General features: G+C 35.6%; 1 pseudogene; it reads left to right on the forward strand.

The window, feature by feature from the left end:
• Positions 1-1,352: 1,352 nt before the first annotated feature.
• Positions 1,353-1,895, forward strand: LOC118705927 (annotated as a pseudogene).
• The last annotated feature ends 3,658 nt before the right edge of the window (positions 1,896-5,553 follow it).

The raw sequence follows: 5,553 nt of genomic DNA on the forward strand, positions 1-5,553 counted from the left end.
TATAGTTCTGGGGAAGTGATAAAAGGTGTTTTCTACTGTCATGTTTATGTATAATTTGAAAGAAATCTAGAGGAATAGGATGTTTTAGGGCAGTTTTAATCTTTTTAGTACATTATGAGGAAAAAAACATATACAAATTGAAATATAACCATTAAAAAGAATCTTTAGAAAGCTTTCACATTTCAATAGGAATTAAGAAGAAAAGTAGGAGTGAAGAAAAAGGTAAACAGAAAACTTAAAAAAGATAATATAAATAAAGTGACAATAACAAATTTAAAAAATGAATTACATTTTAAGGGTAGATAGTATTAGAGTAGGATTAAAAATAAAAGATGTATGTGCTATGTATGAGAAATATATCTAAAGAAAAAATACCAGTTTGAAACAAGATAATTGAAAAAGATAGAGGTGACAAATACTAAAGAACATAACATTACTATCAGATAAAATAGTAATTTAAGAAACAAATACTATAGCATAGAGGGAACTAGGGAGTATTATGCTAAGCTAAATAAACCAATCAGAGAAAGACAAATATCACAGGATCTTGCTTATATGTGGAATCTAATGCATAAAATAAAGTGATGAATAAAACAGAAACAGTAGCATGGAAACATGGAACAGACTGAGGAATCTCAGAGAGAAGAGGGCAAGGGGACGGGAAGAAATTAACAACAAAAAATGTATATGCATATATGCACTGCCTGTGGACACAGACAATAGGGTGGTGAAGGACTGGGGCCAGGTGGAGGGGGGCAATGGTGATAGAAAGGAGACATCTGTACTGCTCTCAACAAAAAGATTTTAAAAAACGAGAAAAGAGAAAAGTTCACTAAAACTTAAACAAGTGTCTAAATTTGTTAGGAGAAAAATTCAGTGAAATATGTGACATTTGGCACAAGCCTGAATATGGAATACCCTAAAAAAATAAATAAATAAAAACTTTATTTATGAACTTGGTATCTACTAATTATGCATTTTAAATAAATTGAAATAAAAACAAAACAAAAGGGCCCTAGCCAGCTTGGGTACCAGTCAAAAGCCCGTATCTTGTTTGCAGGCTCCTCCCTGGCCCAGTCCTGGTTGGGCTCCTGCAGGAGGCAATCAATCAATGTGTTTCTCACACATCGATGTTTCTCTCTGTCTTTCCCTCTCTCTTCCACTCTGTCTAAAAATCAATGGAAAAGTATCCTCGGGTGAGGATTAACAAAAAAATAATAAATAAATAAACAATAACAAAACAGAAGAAACAAATAATAAAATAAAAGGAGATGATACACTATAATTTATTTAAAGATACAACTGCATCTTACAAATATATAAAGTGAAAACTTGGCTTTGCAGATGCCACCACCCTGAAGCCGCCCGTGACCAGCCATGGTGAACCCTATCATGTTCTTCCACATCGCCTTTGATGGCGAGCCCTTGGGCCGTGTCTCCTTTGAGCTGTTTGCAGACAAAGTTCCAAAGACAGCAGAAAACATCCGTGCTCTGAGCACTGGGGAGAGAGGATTTGGTTATAAAGGTTCCTGATTTCACAAAATTACTCCGGGATTTATGTGCCAGGTGGTGATTTCACACGCCATAATGGCACAGGCGGCAAGTCCATCTATGGGGAGAAATTTGAGGACGAGAACTTCATCCTGAAACATACAGGCCCTGGCATCCTGTCCATGGCAAATGCTGGGCCTAACACAAATGACTCCCAGTTTTGAATCTGCACAGCCAAGACCGAGTGATTGGGTGGCAAGCACATGGTCTTCAGCCAGGTGAAAGAAGGCATGGGTATTGTGACGGCCATGGAGCGCTTTGGGTCCAGGAATGGCAAGACCAGCAAGAAGATCGCCATTGCTGACTGTGGACAACTCTAATAAAGTTGACTTGTGTTTTATCTTCACCACCAGACCATTCCTTTTGTAGCTCAGGAGAGCACCCCTTCACCCCAATTTGCTTGGAATGTTCCATAATCTTTGTGCTCTTGCCATTTATTGGGTTCCATCATTTCCTTACCCCTTCCCAGTCTAACTGGATTGCAGTTAAGTTTATGATTATGAAATAAAAACTAAACAGTTGTCTGTCAAAAAAAGAAAAATAAATAAATAAATAAAATAAAGTGAAAACTTAATAGAATCACAAACATTTAAAATCTATAGTGGTATAGATTTTATTCACCTGTTAAAAATAGTATGTTCTACAGAATATATATACATGCATATATAGTAATATATACATTCTATTTAATCTATTATTCTTAATAGGGGAATTAAAATTTACAGTTTTGTAGATTAGATAGATAAGTAGATAATTTCATCTACTATATTTATATTGATAAAATATTATATATATTTCTGTAATATACAAAAATATATTTATTTTCTATATTTATTGAATATTATTTGAGATTAGTTTAAAAGAACTAAAGATACTAATTTTGTTTTATAATTGGGACACCTTTTTTTTCTCTATTTCTAATTCTTTTTTTTTTTATAAGTCAATGGATTTTCCTATTTATATTTCACATAATTCAGTCATCTTTTGTGCCAAAGATTTAAAAATGGGTTATCATGTCACTGGAAAACAAACATGTTACTCAAACTGTATTCTACCCCATGTCATTTAAACTGGGGCCAATTCACCTTCCTCAGGAAGCTGTTGACCTCAGGAAAATTGATGACATCTAGGTAAGGTGTCAAAGGACTGAATATATAAAGGAAAAATAATGTAAAAACAAATACAGCCGAAACCGGTTTGGCTCGATGGTAGAGTGTCGGTCTGCGGACTGAAAGGTCCCGGGTTCGATTCCGGTCAAGGGCATGTACGTTGGCTGCGGGCACATCCTCGGTGGGGGATGTCCAGGAGGCAGCTGGTCGATGTTTCTCTCTCATCAGTGTTTCTGGCTCTCTTCTCTCTCTCTTCCTCTCTGTAAAAAATCAATAAAATATATATATTTTTAAAAATACAGCTACATATTCTTGAAATAATTAAGAAGGATAATATTCATACATGTATTCACAGTTTGGGGTTTTTGTTTTTCAAGTATACTATTTAAAAGATTCAAGAGCAGTTATTTTACTTTGGCGCTTCTTAAGCATAAAATTGCAAAACTTAGAAGGTGCCAAAATTAAAATGAAATTTGGTTTTTAAAATACTTTAAATATTTTGCATGTTAGGTTTCAATTCTTTAACATGTGTTTTTTTAAATTGACTTTTAGAGAGATAGAAAGGGAGAGAAATAGAGAGATAGAAACATCAATGAAAGAGAAACATCATGGACTGGCTGCTTCATGCAATCCCCCTTCTGGGGATTGAGCCTACAACCCAGGCATGAGCCTTAACTGGGAGTCAAACCATAATCTCCTGGTTTCTGCATCAGTGCTCAACCATTGAACCACACCAACTGGGCAGATTTTTTTAAGCTTTAAATTTATTGGAGTGACATTGGTTAATAAGACTATGTTTCACATGTACATATCTATGGTACATATTAGTATATTGCATTTGTGTTCCCACCACCCAAAGTCAAATCATCTTCCATCACCATCTATATGTCCCTCTTTACCTTTACTCTGGTAATTACCGTACTACTAACAACCTTAGCTAGCCAGCACTATGTCCACACCATGGTTGCTCCCTCTTAGCTAATATAATATTATTTTTATAAAATCAGTGAATAAGAGACAAGGGAAAGGGAATCAGACTTGAGGAGTTTGGGGGAAGGAGGAGATGATTTTTAAAAATAGTGACAAATTCTGAAGAAGGTGAAGGAGTTAATCATGTGGAATTCTGGTGACAGAGTGCAACAGGCAGAGGGAACAGCTGGAGGAAAGGATACAATTATCCATATCACACGGAATTATATAATTCTTTCTGATTAGAATATACGCACATTCAAATACTGGATCATGCAAAGTTGGGCTTAATTTGAGGAGAAGAGTTTTTCTCTTCTCCCTGTGGCAGATGGTTTCCCATGGTATTTTGTAAACATGGTAAAGAAGACAAGGTACTTCAGAAGACCTTAGCAGTTGCATGCAGCACAGATACCTTATCGTCTCTGCACATTAAGACTCAAAAACCATTTGGAAGATGCAGAGGCAGACCCCGTCTTTTCTTTGCTTGAGCACTTCTTTTCATTAAACTAGAGAGTTACCCAGCTGTCAGTGCCGCAATGTTATCCTTTGGGAAGTATTTCTTTCCAAAGGAGAGAGATTTCCATGAAACCACATCCCCAGGCTGCTCTTTAGTACAGGAGTGTTCGTAACCAAAAGAATTGAGTTTTCTACTTTCAAATCATTCGGTCAATGAAGTACTTTAGATCAGTATATTTTCAAATTATTCTTAAATATTATCCACACAGATGCTAACACCCTGTAAATTGGTGTTAATATTTTTTAAAAGACCAACACTTTACAAAAAAAAGAAAAAGAAGACTCTCTTTATATGCAACCTTTTGCTGCCAATACTGACCATCTTTCAGTTTTTATTAGGCTTTTTTCATTTCCTAAAATGGCCTTTGCCATGTCCATCCAATCTAAACTGGCCACTAGTTATCCCATTACACCTTGTTTTAGTTCTTAAATAAAATGTTTACCACAGTCTGATATATTTTAGTTTATCTGTCCATCAAACTATCTGTCTCTCTAATCTCTGTTCTCCTCTTGAGAGCAAGGGCCTTCTCTACATTATTTAGTTCCATGCTCCATGTATTTAGAACAACACCTGACATATAGCATTGGAACTTACTATACATTTCTCAAGAAATAGATAATATCATAATTGTCTGAAATAATGTGTAGATTTCAATTTTATTTTTAAAAATCTATAAAAAAAAGTTTATCAGCCCATATCCTAGATTTTATAACATTTTACTAAACATTTGCAGAACTTAGAATTATTATTTTCTCTTAATCATCTTTAAGATGGAAAAAAGTAAAATTTTAAATTTAATTATAAGAAATGATACATGCACATCATTATGGGGGGAAAATGGTCTCCTGTAGAAATTATTGATGATTTTCTGGGGGGAAAATTCACAAAAAGAGTATATTTTTAAACTTTTCTTATAACAGTTAATCAGGAGATTTTTTTTTTAAAGTAAAAAGCATAAATGATTGTGATATTGTGATGACAAAGTGAAACTGAACCGCACTCAGCCTGGCTACAGGTGAACCTGAGGAAGGGTGGTGATGGATTAAAGAAGACAGACAAGACAATACTGTCTCTCAGGTGGAGAGACAGTGCCACAGCCTATAACCTGAGTCTTATTTTATAGTCAGATCTCATGATGCAAAGTAAGGGTGTGGTCAAGATATTTACAATGTTCTCCTGGATTTAATCTACTCAGTTACATGCACCTGAGAACTCTATTAAGCTTTGTTTGGCAGCACATGGTGCACCTCCCGCAGCCCACATCACTCAGCCACCTGGGAGCACAGGTTCAGACCATAGATGAAGCTTACAACTATGGACTTTGGCTATAATTGTGCTGGGAAGGCTTTGCCCTCCAAGCTGGGACCTGCATGTGGCTTTGCCATGAGAGGACCGTGCCCTCTCATT

This window comes from Pipistrellus kuhlii, unplaced genomic scaffold (genome assembly GCF_014108245.1).
Source record: "Pipistrellus kuhlii isolate mPipKuh1 unplaced genomic scaffold, mPipKuh1.p scaffold_m20_p_5, whole genome shotgun sequence".
Classification (NCBI taxonomy): Eukaryota; Metazoa; Chordata; class Mammalia; order Chiroptera; family Vespertilionidae; genus Pipistrellus; species Pipistrellus kuhlii.